The sequence below is a fragment of the Trachurus japonicus genome, chromosome 20 (assembly GCF_045865225.1).
Source record: "Trachurus japonicus isolate A0001 chromosome 20, Traja_1.0".
Lineage (NCBI taxonomy): Eukaryota > Metazoa > Chordata > Actinopteri > Carangiformes > Carangidae > Trachurus > Trachurus japonicus.
This window is the reverse complement of record NC_140926.1, coordinates 1,395,039-1,413,701: the sequence shown is the minus strand read 5'-3', so window position 1 is coordinate 1,413,701 and position 18,663 is coordinate 1,395,039. Positions and strand designations below refer to the sequence as shown.

The 18,663-nt window shown below is 41.7% G+C and overlaps 3 non-coding genes across 3 annotated transcripts; 1 reads left to right on the top strand and 2 right to left on the bottom strand.

Annotated features, from left to right (window-relative positions):
* Nucleotides 1-782: 782 nt before the first annotated feature.
* trnas-aga (transfer RNA serine (anticodon AGA)) lies at nucleotides 783-864 on the bottom strand. Its single transcript has one exon. It is a non-coding gene; the product is annotated as a tRNA-Ser (tRNA).
* Nucleotides 865-1,221: 357 nt separating this feature from the next.
* Nucleotides 1,222-1,293, top strand: trnag-ucc (transfer RNA glycine (anticodon UCC)). Its single transcript has one exon. It is a non-coding gene; the product is annotated as a tRNA-Gly (tRNA).
* Nucleotides 1,294-1,506: 213 nt separating this feature from the next.
* On the bottom strand, nucleotides 1,507-1,578 carry trnaa-cgc (transfer RNA alanine (anticodon CGC)). Its single transcript has one exon. It is a non-coding gene; the product is annotated as a tRNA-Ala (tRNA).
* Nucleotides 1,579-18,663: the final 17,085 nt, after the last annotated feature.

Below are 18,663 nucleotides of genomic sequence, written 5' to 3'. Positions count from 1 at the left end.
TTCCTGTCCATTTCCCACAAAACGGCCATAAAATGTTCCCAAACATGTGCATTTATCATTTTAATCTATTTAACATGGCTGCCTCTCTGTCTCTCTCTCATGCACACCCTGCTGTTACATGGAAAGGTCCTTGTATCAAAGTGACTGCCACCCAATCTTGCCAGCTGGAGAGATCAGGACAAATCCAATTTGTTTTGGATGTTCAGTCATCAGGAGGGGGAGGGGTGAGGATGAGGGCAGAGAGAGGGGGGGGGGTGAACAATAAGAGCAGCAGGATGGTGAACACATGCCTTCACCATGTTTGTCAGTTCATCATCATGTTGTTGCAGAGACAATGGGCAGCTCTCAGCCTCCATCTTTTACCTTTAAACACATCACCTGTAACAAGTAAATTATATATTTATGAGTCCACAACCTCACAGCTCCTTAAGGACAGAGAACCATGGAAACCACGGTCATTTATAGATAACTAATTTGCATTTTATTTGCAGAATTGCAGCCACTCCAGTCACTGTCATGTTAATGTTGCACTCATCTCCTGTCACAGAGTTCAGCATAACGTCTGCCTCACATATAATCAGGTCAAACATTATGCATGTTCTGATACTGAAGGTTTGCATAAGATTTGTTGTGTGTGTGTGTGTAGTGTTCATGGTGACTAACAATCAGTAGTACATGGAGACAACTTCCACATCACTTGGACTAACTGGTCTTAAAACCAACTGGGCCTGTCAGAGCCTGAACCCATAAACATTCAGGATCCACATGCAGCTGCTAAACTACGTTGTTGGCAGGATTCGAACCTGCGCGGGGAAACCCCAATGGATTTCTAGTCCATCGCCTTAACCGCTCGGCCACAACAACTGTACATGAATCCTGTTGGTGAGTCCAGCTGCACTGATGAGAGAGAGGAACATGGAGCTGAAAGGAAATGCAAGAGCTAAACAGCAGGAATGGAACCCAGGCTGACCACAGATATGCTCACCACCATCTTGCTACACGTATAATACCTTGATTGTACAGTGATTCGAAACAGCCGGTTTGACTGAGCCTCACCTTGTCTAAACACTGGAGATGCTGGGGATTGAACCCAGGACCTCATACATGCGAAGCATGCGCTCTCCATCCCCTTCAAAGAGAAAATGGTCGTGGCCACTAGTGCGCTCATCACTAAGTCAGGATGAGAGGGTCCTGATACCCAGCTGACCTCCCCTCGTCAAGGCGATGGTGGTATAGTGGTGAGCATAGCTGCCTTCCAAGCAGTTGACCCGGGTTCGATTCCCGGCCATCGCAGATCTTCTTTTCTATCTAACTTACTCTGCTGTAGTTTGGTCCACAGAGCTGAGTCATAGCTAGCACACAGCCAATCAGAGTATCCGACGGCTCTAATCCTCGACTGTGCATGTTGAATCGTTTCCGACGGAGCTGAACACACCAAACAGATGTGTGTCAGACTGTCGGGGGCTAAAGGAGTTCACACATTCATTAAGTTGTAGGTAAAGACAGTGGAGATGCCGGGGATTGAACCCGGGACCTCATACATGCGAAGCATGCGCTCTACCACTGAGCTACATCCCCGTTGTTCTTCATAGGTACTCAGTGGGGGCGGGGTCATCATATAAAGACGGTTACAGCCGCGTCGTCTTGCTCTCTTTTTTCGATCTTCTGTTTATCAATAGAGAACGTTGACGTTGTTATTATAGCCCATAACTTTAACACCACATGTTTTTGTTGGTAAACATACGCAATTATGTTGTAACCAACGCTGCATGTCGGGGGGGCGAGGGCCACTACTTAAAAATATCCTAGAGGAAACACTGTAATCAGTTTAACTTACTCTTTAATCACTTCCTCATCCTTTAGGCTAAAAAATAATGTTTTTTCAAAAAGGTCAGCAGCATAAAAATGTGTAGAGAAGCCAGCGTGGGTCGTAGAGTTCAATCTGCTGAACACCTGACAGAGCTGAAGTCACAGTTACAGCAGAACTAAACAATATCACAGACTGATTTAAATGAATCCGTCTTCCTGTTTGTCTTCCAGTAAATCTTAAGTTTCCTAAAACTTAATTATCATTTTAATTTGGACAGTTTGTGGTGGTTCCTCCCACCCAGACACGGATGTGATTAGTATTTCCCACACACACACCATGAAGGATACAAGTCGCTCACACAAGTGTGAACAAATTAAAGCCGATCCTCTGATACAGTATCTGGGATACAGTGAACGGAGCGGCTGCCAAAGCACAAATGAGGCTCCATGTTTCCAGATAAAGGCCCGAACTCACACTGAACTCACACTGTGGCCATGCTGAGCCTTATCACAGACATGCAAATGAGTACTAATTAGGTCTAATTATGGCTCCCTGTCTTCAGAGTTGTATGAAAATGTATAAGACTGAGTGTGTTTTTTTTCCTCTGTTTTCTCAACAAAGGCTGTTTAAAGATTCATGTGCTCTGCATTTTAATGGTTGTTGACGGGAACGTTTATCTCTCAGGAAACTGACGGAGATCATTTAAAAATGTGTCACAGCTTAGCTTCATTAGCTTAGCTACAAACCTACACTCTTCTCTTCTTCTATCGCTCTATCTTTATAAAAACTACTGTTTTATTTCTATAGTGTTTATGTGCACGTTGTTGGTTTAGTGACTTTATATTTAAAGGTTCAGATGTGAGAAAGAGAAGATGCTTTGTGTTGTTGCTCTGGCAACATGAATCCATAATATATAGTCCCTTCTATAAGGAGGGGTGTGTCTGTATGTTGTAATAACATACAACAGCAGTGGTTAATATATGTATATATCAGGATTCTGTAAACAAAGGTGATGTGTAGTAATTTTACAGTTTATTTTAATGACTCCTGATGCAGTTACAGCTACATTTATATTCCACAGTTATTCATAATAAAAATTATCTGACAAAGGAATCATTATCAGTGCAATACACAACCACTGTGACCGTGTGAACTATTGATCCGATATTGATTCAAGATTCAAGATACTTTATTGTCATTGCACTGTTATCAACGATCCATCTGTATATCAGCATTTGTAAGAAATAGATAATATGATGTCTTGTTGCCTAGTGCATTAAAAATAACCTTAAAATACTAAATAGTATAAAAATAATCCGTACTCCCTCACAGCTGGTGAATATTGAAGCCGACTGTTTACAACATGAATCATCTACATGTTTGTTTATTTGTTGGGAAGTGTGTTGAGTGATGTTGAAGTGACAGTGAGTTCATGTTGCCACGGTGAGAGCAGACAGAGCTGCTGCTGCTGCTGCTGCTGCCTCCTGCTCAGGTGAAGTACGACTGCTCCTGTATTTTTCATGGTGTTCTGCAGAGAAATAATGAAGTAGAAAGCTCTAACGTCCTGGTTGGAGGGGCCTCGCTGCTTGGCTCAGATCCATTTAACAGGAGCGCCGGTTGCTGCGGGGTTTCTCCTACCAGATCACCACATTCATCATCCTGTACAGTACGTAGGTGTAATTATTATATTTAGGGAGCAGAGCCACTGGGACCGAGCCGTGCAGGAAAGGTAGCAGAGGTCAAATAAAGAATTACTCAGACAGAGACCTGAGGAATCTGTTGGTGGAGGTGCGTTTAAAGACCAGACACTGATACAGAGAACAGCTGCTGGTGTTGAGTGCTTCTTCTCTGTAGATTCAAACACTGTTGCTGGACCATATGAACGTCTACACTCAGCTGCTCCACATGCAAACAAAACACTGTTGTGGTTTCACCTGGACTCATCGTTTTTATACTTTACAATCACTGATTAAAGGGACAACAAGGAGTTTCTATTTAGTTGTAAAAAAGTCTGATATTAATGTGGATGAATCTCCGTTACCACTTGTTAATGGTCCATTTTAGATAAATCTATGGTTTTGTCTCTATGGTTATTTTGTTATTATTAGTGGTGGTGGAAATGCTGGGCGAGCCGACCAGCGTTTCTTTACTTTCGGTTTCGTGGCGAGTCATGAGAATAACGCCGCCGAATCTCCGTTTATGGTGGGAACTACGACGGTATGTGATCGTCTTCCAACCTCTGACTTTAATTCTTGATATATGAAAACATGAATCTGTCTTGCACCGGTCAAAGAATTTCACGGTGCGGAGGCTCATAAATGTAGTGAGAAAACACTTCACTTTTCCAAAACTCCTTGTTGTCCCTTTAAGGTTTAAAAATGAAGATGTGACTCTTTGTTGTTCCTTCATGTCTGGACAAACTTTATCTTCATAAAACAACCTGCAGCTGCTGAGATCTGGACTCTGCACTTGGCCACTTTTGAGATGATGCTGCACACCAGAAAAACCACAGTGTTTTCTATTGTTACTGATGTGTTCACCAGGGATCAATGCATTATAGCAATAACACAACCCTAAGTGAAGAATGTAAGCTAAGATTCCACATCATAAGCTGACAAAACCGGAGCAAATGAGAGACCAAGGACAGAGCAGCAAAGAGCTCAGTACTGAAGGCCACAACGGAGACACACACACGACTGTTAGGGAACAGATCCATTCTATGACAACAACCTTATGACTACGCCAACAACAACAACCTTATGACACTCTTCACCATCTAGACCCAGCTAAACAATAGCAGATTTCTATTTCAATTAATTACAAACGTGAATTATCCCGCTGCTTTAAATCTATAACAATATTGTTCCGTTTGAATAAAATCAAATAAAAACATGTTGAATGCAGAGACCAGCGCCACAAACGCAGCATGATGATGAATATGCTGTTACTCACCAAGACTGGACTGCTGGACCTGGTGAACCGGACCCAGACGGACCGCCAGAGAAATTCACTCCCATTCAAGTCAATCAGAACATTTCCTCGGCGCGCACCGCGATCTCTGGTCGGTCTGAACTCCGGTTGGTCCGGTGGACGGCACCGCCTTCAGGTGCTCTTCTCAGGGATGAAGGTGAACAGGCAGGAGGCAGATAGGTTTCACCGGTGTGGTCAGACTTCAGGCCGTATTTTAAAAGCAGGGTCAAACTCAGATGTAGGAATGACTGGACAAACTCTGTAAAAATCAAATTACAGTAATTAGTCTTTGCCAGAGCCATAGAGATACCTACGACAGCTTTTGATGTTGTCGCCAGCGCGGTCACGTAGTTCCTGTAGCTCCCAGTAGTTCCAAACACGGCTGGCACTGTCATGTTCTTCTATGGGACAGACAGCTTGCGTTTGAACGGTAAAATATAAAAAATAAACCGTACAAAGGTACATTTACAACTGTTGCTGAATTACTGTAGCCTATACTACATCAATGTTAGTTCTCCAACAAAAGGCAAAATCTTCTTTTTTTTAATTTGTCATTCTTAGCCTACAGTAAAAATGACATAAAACAAAAAGCGGAGTAGCCTAAAGCAATATTTAAGCATCAAAGATGTTCGATCAAACCCACAGAGTTTGAAACAACGTTCAAAACACACACAGCCAGCACAAAAGTTTAGCATAAAGTCCGCTAGCTTAATGCTAACGTATAATGTAAAACCCCATAGACAGGCTAACAGAAATTAGCATCGCTATTTCGCAGCAACCAACAGCGATAGCAGTAAAGCAGCTAAAAGCTGTTTTAAATCACCTTTACTCCACCAGCAGCTGTCCCTCTTTCACTTTTCTCCTCCATTTCCTTCAGCTTGTCTTCGGTAAACTTGGTCTCAAACTGATAGGGGCGGCCATCACAATGAAACCAGTCCTTGTTGTCAAACTGCATAAACTCCGCCATGTTGTCCTTTCTGTGATGTCTGCTTGTTACTGCCATGGTTACAGGTAGCCTAGTCCACGAGCTTTTGATGTCGCCGCCAGCGCGGTCACGTGGTTCATGTAGCTCCCAATAGTTCCAAACGAGGCTGCACTGAGCTTGCTTTTGAACCGTAAAATATAAAAAAAAATACACTGTAAAAAGGTACATTTACAACTGTTGCTGAATTTACTGTGTTTACCCTACATCAATGTCAGTTCTCCAACAAAAGGCAAAATCTTCTTGCTTCTTGGTCAGTTTATAACGCTTGTTACCCTGCGTTCACACCAAACGCGATGGAAGCGATGCCATCGCCCGTAACGCGAGCATCGCGCCGCTTGACATATTTGTCACATTTTTCACCATCGCTTCATCGCGCTATGATGCAACCCACCTCCCGCTATTTTCTTTCTCTCCTCAACCATGGCTGAGAAATAATAATAAATATAAATACATATGAAATATTCACAAGGAGGAAGCTGTAGGTCCTCTGACCCTCTGCAGGCATTATCTTTTTTTATTACGACCGCGGTAAAAGTACGACGTCGTGTCATAAAGCTCCGGGAAACGGCCATGGATGTATATTATTGATCTGAGGAAAACACACACAGCCCCTGGGTTGTTTTTTTTTTTTTTTACACAGCCACAGGTTCTCTGGAGGAGGGTCTGGTGAGCGAGACTACAGCCACAGTGATCTTCTCCACCATGTTTTGAAATGTGTGTCTGCAGCTGTGTCGGTGACGTGGTTGAATATCAACACTGATTGGATGTCGCGGCACAGCGTCACGCGATGTCGCTTGAAAAGTTCAAATTTTTCAACTTCAAGCGATGATGCGATGGCCGCGATGGCCGCGTCATCGCTTCATCGCGTCGCTCGTATCGCCCGAAACGCGCCGCCCGACGCGCCATCGCGTGTCATCGCGCCATTTACATTGACTTTTAATGGAAAGTTGTGGCGTTCATCGCGTCCATCGCGTTTGGTGTGAACGCACCGTTAGGAAATTTGCTCTGATGTTTGTTTTGGGAGAAGTGCAGAGTCTGTGCCACAGAGCTGATCGGCCGGGGCCAACCTCCGTCGTCATCCCGGGGAGAAAACGAGCCAAGTACCTTATCCGCATGTTTTTAGAGGTTTTCCACAAAAATATCCAAAATTCACCCTTATAAAATAACTACATAGCCTAAAAATCCATATTAATATAGGATACATATAAAAAATATAAATATCTATATAAACCTATAATATAAATATAATACCCTCGAAAACGAGATGATACATCTCAAGGGGTTTATCCAAATGAAGACATTTCAAAAAATATACGCCATAGGTGATGTGATTTGAATATTGAGAATTACTATGACATGTCATGTGATTCATTGTGCAGCACTATAGTGTAAGACTGTATTGACTGTTGGATGAACGTGTTTGTGTGTATATATATATATATATATATATATACAAATAGGCAAGCAAAAATATACATAAGTGGTGTGATTTGAATATTGACCTCGGTCCATATTGAGAATTACTATGACATGTGATTCATTGTGCAGCAGTAGAATGTATAGTGTAAGACTGTATTTACCGTTGGATGAACGTGTGTGTGTGTGTGTGTGTGTGTGTGTGTGTGTGTGTGTGTGTGTGTGTGTGTCTGTTATTATAATGAATCCTTGCAGCCACATCACAGTGAGAGAGGAGATAATAGAGAGTGAAGGTCATGATGAATAATACTGAACATCAGGGTTCATCTGTGTCTTTAAATGATAGAGATTCACATATAGACAATACCAGGTGTGATGGACAGGGTTGTTCTTTATCTAAACATATGTATACACATTTGTTCTTTGTTTCCATAGTTGATTCATATTAATTACTATTGATAATAACAATATATTCATGTCTTCAGTCCCAGTGGTGGCAGTAAAGACTGTGTGGCTCGTTATATCAGCCATTCCACTGCTAACAAATATTTCCGACTTGTGCTGTTTCCTCTAATGTGAGCAGACATGTTTTTCTTTTTTATATTATTATTACATTAGCTGAAGCTTGACAGAAGCAAATAACACAAGGCACATTTAAATCATCTGGTCCAGAGTTTGTTTTTCTGCTCTTTCTGAAGATAAAGCTGGCGACTGACTGCGTATCACAGAGGCAATTGATTTTTTCTTTTTCTTTTTTCTTTTTTTTTTCTCTTGGCTGTCTGCTGTTAATGAGCATCAGCAACATAATGCCTGTGATATCTTCCATTTACTAGCGCGGCCAGCGAGAGTGCTACTCTGTCAGACTGGAGACATGAAAGAGCTGTGGTTTTCAGATCAGCCCGGAGCGGCTCGCTCTCCGCTGCCGCTGCCACCTTCTCATGCTCTGCTAATGGAAGCAGGACAAAGAGCTGGGTGTGCCGCTTCCTTGTAAATTAGCAGCCGTTGGATGTGTCTCATTCGAGCACAAAAAGCACAGGCTGCTGTGAACTGACGCTGCACCGTGTGTGTGTGTGTGTGTGTGTGCATGCCTCATACCTCCAGTGGAGGACTGGGAGGTGAACAATGTGGATCATGTCTGTCACATTTAGTCCTATCCAGACTCCTTCACCTCATTTCATTCGTGTGAAGAGAGCGGTCGGCCTCTCTCCGCCGAGCAACGTTCACTTCCTGGGATGTCACCAATCACGATTTTCACAATAGATTTTCTTGGTACGATTGTTGGCAGAGAAACGATGACTTTTATCAAGATTATTTTAAAGCTAGGCTACTACAAAGAACTTTTAACTGAATATGCAAAAGTCTCTGTTAGACCTCCAACAGCAAATAAGGCCATTGGTGCATGGGAAGATAAGCTGTCACACATATTTGATGGAAACACATAGAAAATTATTATAAACGTCTTTTTAGACACTATATAACTGTTCTGTGAGGTCTTGTGGATTAGAGGGAAAGGAATAAGGGCTTTAACTATGATACAACATATATTATTAACATTATTTACAAAAAAACACCACTGGCCTGACATGAAAACAGTTTCTGTCTGCCAGTGACGGACTGGCCACACATTATACAAACACTATATGTATAAACGTACATAGCAGTGATCATAATGATGATGAGACAAGAAAATGCATTGATCTACACTAGCAGGGTTTGAATCCAGACTGGACTAGAGCTCTTGATCATAGGACAAGCTGGTGAGCTATACGCTGCCCTTACTCCTGTTTATTACTGTCTGTTCAGTCTTATAGAGTTGTCCGGCCGTGAACAGCTGGCCCCGACCGAGCCACATCACCACAGCTGCATCTTCAAGCAGCAGCGTCTTCTTGCAGCCGCATCGTTACGCGGCCGTTGTGGCATTTGCCCACGTTGCCCTATGGCCAGTTCCTCCCCGGTGTCTGCAATGAGGCAAAACCACATCACAGGTCTGACATTTCCTTTGCTGAACCGGTATTTTTTGTCTTGTTTCCTGCAGTGGACAAACGTTCTCCTTCCATATGATGATCACATGTCTTGGTCTTCGCTTGTGTAAAATGCATAAATGGTAAATCTACGCATTATTTCTTGCATTACGCCTGATTTTTTCCAGATAATTGCGATCACACAAGGCAACAGAGCATCAAACATCTTGATTTATATATGAACTTTCTTGTTGGGCACAGATGTTTGAGGCAGGACTACCCCTCTTCTGGCTGAGCAACAGACTCACCAGTGGACTCTTTGTAAAGGCCAAAGTGTCCCGCTTAGATCGGCGGGTCAGAGACACAAACTGCACGGTACTTTTGCATAAATCAAACTAAATGCACAATCCAACAACTCCAAAACACTCTGGTAGACAACTTATGACCCGCACATTCATGTAACATTATCGACACATGAAGAAAATGCTCAGAACTACTTTCTCTTCTGAAATCCCTCCGCCCTTGAAGCAGCCGTGTCTAGAATGTAGTTCCGGCTACATTTCCCTCTAAAACAACTCTGTGTGGTAACGTTGTGTTATTATCTCATAGCGTGGTGAATGTGCAGCTCACAACTTGTCCACCAGAGCGTTGTGGAGTTGTTGGATTGTGTATTTGATGAGTTTGATGAGGGACATTGTGTTCACTGAGCAGCCCACGTCTCTACCCCGCCCATCTCAAAACAACATGCACTGATAATTAAAGGTGATGAACCTACTGCTATATGACTATAGGGGTTATGGTGAAAATGTTGAACTGTCCCTTTAAACATGAGTTAGTAATCCCAGAGGAGAGAGATGTGACTCACTGGCTCCAGGTCAGTAGTTTGACTCTGCATGTGTTCCCTCAGGAGCCGAACTCCAGGTGAGACGACCCGGTTTGTCCCCGTTTGACAGCGGTGAGCGGTGTGTGAGTGTGTGTGTGTGTGTCTGTGTGTGTGAGTGTGTGTGTGTGCGAGTGTGTGAGTGTGTGTGAGTGTGTGTGTGAGCGTCACCTCTCCATTACTCTGACAGGAAGACAGTGTGCTCATCATCTCTGCAGATTACTCTGGGATATCGGCTGACAGATTAACTGGAGGAGCACAAATAGTCCCAATTGTGTCTGTCTGCACTGCAAAATGTCCGGTCATTACCTCCGAGACATCCTGTGTGTGTGTCTGTGTGTGTGTGTGTGTGTGTGTGTGTGTGTGTGTGTGTTAAAATGTGTGTGTGTGTGTGTGTGAGCTTCCAAGAATGTGCACACTTTTGCCGACCGCATGAGAGTTTGTGCGAAGTGAGAGAGTGTGCGATTGTGTGGACATGAAATGGCCCTAAATTGTCCTGGCGGCCGCCGTCAGCCGCGGTCTCCGGGTGATGTCCAGTTATCTCCATGGAGACGTGTCGTTAAGGGGAAGTCGTTAGGGTGCTGTTAGGCCAGGTCTCTCTGCCAGGAGATAACGAGGTTCAGGGTGGTGGGGGGGGGATGGGGGGATGTAGGGGGGGTAGAGGCGCTGTAATGTGGCGTTTCTGAACCGACAGAGCTCAGAGAGGGTCCAGCTGCAGGGTCACGGTGCGTTCAGGGTCCGTTTCACACTGTGGGACAAACCTACGCTCAAGTCCAGAGTCAAAACAACCTCATATGTACATACAATACTGTATAATGTAGTTATAAACACTCATAAATGATCATAATAATCATCATAAATTAAGTGTTAATCACAAAAATAATAACTGTCTGTATCAATGTATGAAAACCCTGTTGTAAGTTGTTTGTTTATAATTAAGTGTTAATCACAACATTAGTAATCTTGATGTTGCCAATATCCAGAAAAGTCTTTTTTTTATAGTATCACTAATAATTTAACCTCCGCTGATTATTTATAGTTTCATGGCTCTTTAATGGTTTGTTCTGTAACACTTTACTTGACGCCTATCTCATAATGCATTATAACCATACTTGTAATGAGTTATAATGCAGTTATATCACTGTATAACTATAGTTATAAACACTCAAATGATCATAATGCTTTATAACAAGCATAACACAATGCCCTCATAGATAATGCATTATAAGTATAGTTATATGTGTTATAATTGGCTTATTAACATGAATAACTATCATTATAAACACTCATAAATGATCATAAAGCTTTGTAACAATAAGCATAACACATCACAGAGCATTTTATAAAGGCTTATAAGGTCAAGTATTATAATAGAGTTATAATGCTCTATAGTGTGTTATGTTTATGAGTGTTTATAATGATAGTTATACAAATTTATAAGCCAATTATAACACATTATAACTATATTTATAATGCATTATCAATGTGGGCATTATCAGTGAGTTACTAACAATTATAACGTATTATAATACCTGACCTTATAAGTCATGATAAAATGCTTTATAGTGTGTTATGATTATTGTTATAAAGCATTATGGTCATTTATGAGTGCTATAACTGCATTATTACTCATTATAAGTATTATTAGAATGTGTAATAGAGGTAGGCGTCTAATAAAGTGTTACCAAACAAACCATTAAAGAGCCATAAAACTATAAATAATCAGCGGAGGTCAAATTATTATTATTGAACATTAGTGATTATATTAAAAAAATATTTTTATGGCTATTGATTGATACAGATTAATAATTACAACAGTTATTAATGTTGTGATTAACACTTAATAAATTATAAACAAACAACTTACAACAGAGTTTTCATACATTGATACAGAAGTTAATGTTTCATATTCTGTTATTTGACTCCTTTTACACACTAGTGAATATCAACCTGTGATGTTATTTTAATTTGACACATTACATAATATATGAAGCATAAGAAATGAAAAATACATTAAACAACATGTGCGACATGAATAAAAATCAAATAAAACAATGAATAACCAAAAGGCTCAGTAGAGACAGATAGATAGATAGATGCTCTCAGTCAGTCGGCTCTGCTGCTTCCTCCTCCCATGATTCCCTGCTCCTTCCCAGGAGGGATGGAGGTGGAGGGGGGGTGACATGAGCCTATCTGCCCCCCCATTTGCCCCCCCTTCCCTGTGCAAACCCCCGTCATACATCACAGTCCTTTTTATTTATGTCATTACTTAAAACCACAGCCGGTGATATTAAGAAGAAGGGGCCTATATAACCTCTTTTACAGCGAGGCTTATTATATGTCTGGAGGAAGAAAGTGGGAATTAGAGTGGGGGGAGAAGGAGGGATGAGGGGGGAGGAGGAGGGGAGAGGGGGAGGAGAAAAGGAGGGAGAGATAAGGGAGAAACAGGACCTTTAATCCAGTCGGGGCTCCCAGCAAATACCTGTCTCTGTGATGTTTTTATTGTTTTAATAACGCGGGCATTGCAGCGGATTTGTCCTGATCTTGTAAAATTATAAATATTGATTTTTGTGATGGGAGCGAGGGAGGAGAGGAGGAGGAGGAGGAGGAGAAGGAGGAAGGGGGGAGGAGGAGGTGAGGGTGGGGGCTTGTGTGTGATAACAGATCATCCTGCTTTATAAAGCTGAGAGCTGTCATGGTGATGGAGGAACGGATCAGAGCTGCTTCTGTTCCAGGTTTTAGATAGATAGATAGATAGATAGATAGATAGATAGATAGATAGATAGATAGATAGATAGATAGATAGATAGATAGATAGATAGATAGATAGATAGATAGATAGATAGATAGATAGGTAGGTAGGTAGGTAGGTAGATAGATAGATAGATAGATAGATAGATAGATAGATAGATAGATAGATAGATAGATAGATAGATAGATAGATAGATAGATAGATAGATAGATACTAGATAGATAGATAGGTAGATAGATAGATAGATAGATAGATAGATCGACAGTCGACCAAGAAGTCTTTACACTGCAAAAACTCAAAATCTTTCCAAGAATATTTGTCTTATTTCTTGTCAAAATGTCTCATTTCTAGTCAAAACTAATCTCTTTCCACTTAAAATAAGACTCATTACCTATAAAAATGAACTTGTTTTTAGATCATTTTCACTTGTTTCAAACAAATTTTCACTTGAAATAAGTAGAAAAATCTGCCAGTGAAAGCAAGTTTTTTGTGCTTGTAATAAGAAAGAAAAACTTGCTCCACTATCAGATTTTTCTACTTATTTCAAGTGAAAATCTGCTTGAAAGAAGTAAAAAGTGTCTAAAAACAAGCTGCTTTTAATGTGATGAGTCTGATTTTAAGTAGAATGAGATTTGTTTTGACTAGAAATAAGACAAATATTCTTGGTAAGATTTTGAGTTTTTGCAGTGTAGTAGTGATGATTGCGATCGCGATCAATTAGCAATTTAATGCGTTGAGCTTTAACTGCGCGACGTGTGAATGCAGCAGGAGGAGGCGGGGCCGACTGATGGAAAGGAGAGATGCTGCAATGCTGTTAAAAGGGATAGTTCAACATTTTTGGCAAATTGGCCCATTGCCATAATCCCTATAGTCATAGCAGTAGGTTCGTTACCTTTAATTGTCGGTGCAAGCTGTTTTTAGAACGGCGGAGCAGAGCCGTGAGCTGCTCAGAGCTACGCTACGGAGGCTCCTTATGGGATTTCTTTGGTTTCCCTCATCATCAAACTCATCAAATACACAATCCAACAACTCCACAACGCTCTGGTGGACAAGTTGTGAGCTGCACATTCACCACGCTATGAGATAATAACACAACGTTACCACACAGAGTTGTTTTAGAGGGAAATTCATGCAAAACCACTGATGCACGTTGCCTTCAGGGACAGTTTTTCATCATCAGTCTCTGTATTTCCCTCTAAAACAACTCTGGTAACGTCTGGTAACGTAACATAAATGAAGCGCTGCGTTGCTATAGAGACGCCCCGATAAAATGTAAATCATCTTTCTCCAGATGTGAAGGAACATCTGGGTTCTGATACAAAACCCAACAACGAACAGAGACGGAGCTGGAACGCACTGCAAAAACTCAAAATCTTACCAAGAATATTTGACTTTTTTCTATTAAAAACTAATCTCATTCTACTTAAAATAAGACTCATCACATTAAAAAGCAGCTTGTTTTTAGACACTTTTTACTTCTTTTAAGCAGATTTTCACTTGAAATAAGTAGAAAAATCTGATAGTAGAGCAAGTTTTTCTTCCTTATTACAAGCACAAAAAACTTGCTTTCACTGGCAGATTTTTCTACTTATTTCAAGTGAAAATTAGTTTGAAACAAGTGAAAATTATCTAAAAACAGCAGTAGGTGCGTTACCTTTAATTGTCGGTGCAAGCTATTTTTTAGAACAGCGGAGCAGAGCCGTGAGCTGCTCAGAGCTACGCTACGGAGGCTCATTATGGGATTTCTTGGTTTCCCTCATCATCAAACTCATCAAATACACAATCCAACAACTCCACAACGCTCTGGTGGACAAGTTGTGAGCTGCACATTCACCACGCTATGAGATAATAACACAACGTTACCACACAGAGTTGTTTTAGAGGGAAATTCATGCAAAACCACTGATGCACGTTGCCTTCAGGGACAGTTTTTCATCAACCAGTCTCTGCATTTGACGGTTTTCCACCTCCATGATTAGTATTTTTTCATCCATGACTTCCTGTGAGCTTTAGGATTTACTATCGGAAAGTTTGTTGCGTTTTATTTTGAAATGCTCGGTACATTTGATTGGTGGAAACGCTCTAACTGACTTGAATCGGATCGAATTGCTGCGGCGTTTACAAGCTGCTCCACTAATCAATCACCTCATCTCATTCATCATTCATCAATATCGCTCCAATCTGATACTAAACACAACCAGAAAGTCAGCAGCTGTGTAACTTCTCTTCTCTCGTCTCAGCTCAGTTTGGCATCGAGTCGACAAACGAAAGGAAACAGATATAACACGTTAATCTCTTGAGCTAACATCTCCTCAAGTGTTCAACTCTTATTTTAATGCAAACCACTTAAGGAAAAACAGGCAAAGTGTCCGTGTGATGGAATTTAATCTAAAGAGATGAAGCAGGTCGTCATCCTCGCTGTGATGTGTCGTTTCACAGGAGCTTTTTGTCCCGAGTCGACTCAGGGCTTTAAGCCGAGGTAATTTATTCATGACTGTCTATTTGCTTTGTTCCTCTGCCTCCTATAACCTGTCGTACAGCTTTGTTTGAATTCAGTTCAGAGCAGTGGACGCTAACGGGGCCGTGCAGGGCGTTTGGAAAGGATTTAAACTAAAGAAATCACAAAACACTCACGTTTTAATATGAGCTAAATGATTTAACACACTGAACATGGCAAAAAGGAGCTGTTTACCATTAAAAAAACAGAAGAGGAACTTTTATTTAAAAATACAAAAATCTGATTATATAACTTAAAGGGATAGTTCACCCAAAATTGAAATTTCACCCATTATCTACTCCCCCTCATGTGGACTAAGGGCTGGGAGAAGTTTCAGAGTCCTCCGTGGCTTCTCTGAGTTACAGGGGGTCTCGGCGTAGCAGTGCATGTCCATATGACGGTTGCAAATGGATACCAACTGTCTTCGTAACAAAAAGAGAAGCTTCCGCTACAAAACAAGCTTGAAATATAGACTTATTTAATTTTTTCGGAACAATTTTGCATTTCGGGGCTTCAATACAAGAGGGACATTACAGACGAGCAGCATGGAGGTATTTGGATGTTTTTTGGTGTGTCTTTTTGGACGAAGAAAAGTGGTATCCATTCACAACCGTTATATGGACAAATACTGCTGCACGGAGCCCCGCTGTAACTCAGAGAAGCCACGGAGGACTCTGAAACTTCTCCCAGCTCTTAGTCCACATGAGGGGGAGGAGATAATGAGTGCAATTTCAATTTTGGATGAACTATCCCTTTAAAAATGACACTTTTTATGCAGAATTGTGTGAAAGCCTGAGTTTGACTGAGCGAACCTGAACGCCTCTCTCTGCATCCAGCTGCTGTCGGCTGCAGAAGCTAATGAGCAGAAACTCTTCACTGGGGAGATGTGGTCACCTTATTATGGGAGTGGAGGTGTTTGAAAGCTCTGGTCTGGTTATTATGGGATAAGTCATCCTGTCTCCATGAGGAAACATCTGGAAACATCTGCAGCTTGGTCCATCGTTGGAGACACTGTCAACTAATGTAAGGAAAGCAAATTCACAAGAGACGACACGTTAATCAACTGGCTCCTAATGTAAATGTTTCATAGTTTAATGATAAACCCAGTGACATAACAGAGAAGCAGCTATATCACTGCTCATTTAAAGGGATAGTTCAACATTTTGGCAAATTGGCCCATTGCCATAATCCCTATAGTCATAGCAGTAGGTTCGTTACCTTTAATTGTCGGTGCAAGCTGTTTTTAGAACGGCGGAGCAGAGCCGTTACCACGTTACCACACAGAGTTGTTTTAGAGGGAAATACAGAGACTGTTGATGAAAAACTGTCCCTGAAGGCAACGTGCATCAGCGGTTTTACATGAATTTCCCTCTAAAACAACTCTGTGTGGTAACATTGTGTTATTATCTCATAGCGTGGTGAATGTGCAGCTCACAACTTGTCCACCAGAGCGTTGTGGAGTTGTTGGATTGTGTATTTGATGAGTTTGATGAGGGAAACGTGGAAATACACGGTGTATTGTCCAATGGCTTCATGATTACTTGATATATAATGAATGGACCGGTGTGTTTTCTGTCAGATGGATGAAGCGTAGGAGGTTGTTGACCCACGGCCTTCTTCCTCCTCTCTGGGTTTCCGTGGCAGCAGCAGCGTCTATTTGGCCTCTTGCTTCCTCTTTAGACGGACGTCGGGTTTTGTTTGTCCAACTTGACCCGTCGTCTCCGAGGCCGCGGCTGCTGCTCAGCTCGGCGGCGTCCAAATATTGAAACAGCAGCAGGATGTAATCCCAGATTTGGAATGGGATACATTTAGTTAAATGTTTGCCCAGCCTCAACTCAAACCGTGTCGTAGCGTTTCCAAGTGGCACCGAGACAAACGACACCGGCCCGGCTGCAACACAGAGACAGAGGGAGAGTAGCGGTGGATGAGAGGATGAGAGGACAGAGACTGAGCACTGCAAAAACTCAAAATCTTTCCAAGAATATTTGTCTTATTTCTTGTCAAAATGTCTCATTTCTAGTCAAAACTAATCTCTTTCCACTTAAAATAAGACTAATCACCTAAAAATTTACTTGTTTTTAGATCATTTTCACTTGTTTCAAACTAATTTTCACTTGAAATAAGTAGAAAAATCTGCCAGTGAAAGCAAGTTTTTTGTGTTTGTAATAAGGAAGAAAAACTTGTTCCACTATCAGATTTTTCTACTTATTTTAAGTGAAAATCTGCTTGAAAGAAGTAAAAAGTGTCTAAAAACAAGCTGCTTTTAATGTGATGAGTCTTATTTTAAGTAGAACGAGATTTGTTTTGACTTAGAAATGACATTTTGACTAAAAATAAGACAAATATTCTTGGTAAGATATTTGATTTTTTGCAGTGCAGAGACAAAGAATTGTTTATTAAGGATCCCCATTAGCTGGTACCTTAGTAGCCAGTTAGTCTTCCTGGGGTCCACAAGGAACAACACAAAATATACATATACACAACATATCAGACATTTACATTTACAGTCAATCACAATAACCTAAATGTTACAAAGTTAAAGCAAACATTTGAAAATGTCCACACATCTTAAACAGAGTTTTTCTTAGATAACAAAGTGGAACCACTCTTACTCTTACTTTTTAAAAACCTGTTTCCTTTCAATACAACAGAGGAAGTGAGGTAGATTATTCCACAGAGTTATTGCTCTACAGATAAAAGATGGTGACAAGGCCTTAGTTCTTGGGTGAGGCACTTCCAGCTGACCACTGCTGGACCCTCTAGTGCTGCAGTTGTGCACAGTGTTTCTAAAAACAATTTGAGTAAATAAAAAGTCAGGTGCTTAACTGATCAAGACTGAATGAAACATGACTGCCGTGCTCGATGCTAACCTGTTATCTACCATCAGCCATGAGAGGGAATCATGCATGCGGTTTACAGAGAGATGAAGAGAATCATTGATGGAGGGATGAGGGGGATGAGGGGGATGAGGGGGATGAGGGGGAGGAGCCAGAAGCTTCCTGGCTCGGCCCCGTGTCAGCTCTCTCTCTCTCCGGGGGCTGCAGAAGCCTTCAGGCTGCCTCCCAACAAGCAACAAGCCCTCAGAGAGCTGCAGTGACAGGGACAAGGTGGTTCGGCCACCTGCGCCACACACACACACACACACACACACACACACACAGTAACACACACTCTGCAGGGCTGATGCCAGCAGCAGCAGACGGGCGGTGTCATGGAGAAGTGGTGAAGCAGCTCCAGCTCAGACTCAGACTCCTGCAGCAGCAGCATCGGTCTCAGTCTGTGGTATCGATCTGGTCTCTATGGATCATCATCGTCTCCAGCTCGTCTCAGTCCAGTCTGACCGTCAATACATCAACTCTCTCCTCTCTCTGTGCTGCTGAAGCTGCCACACA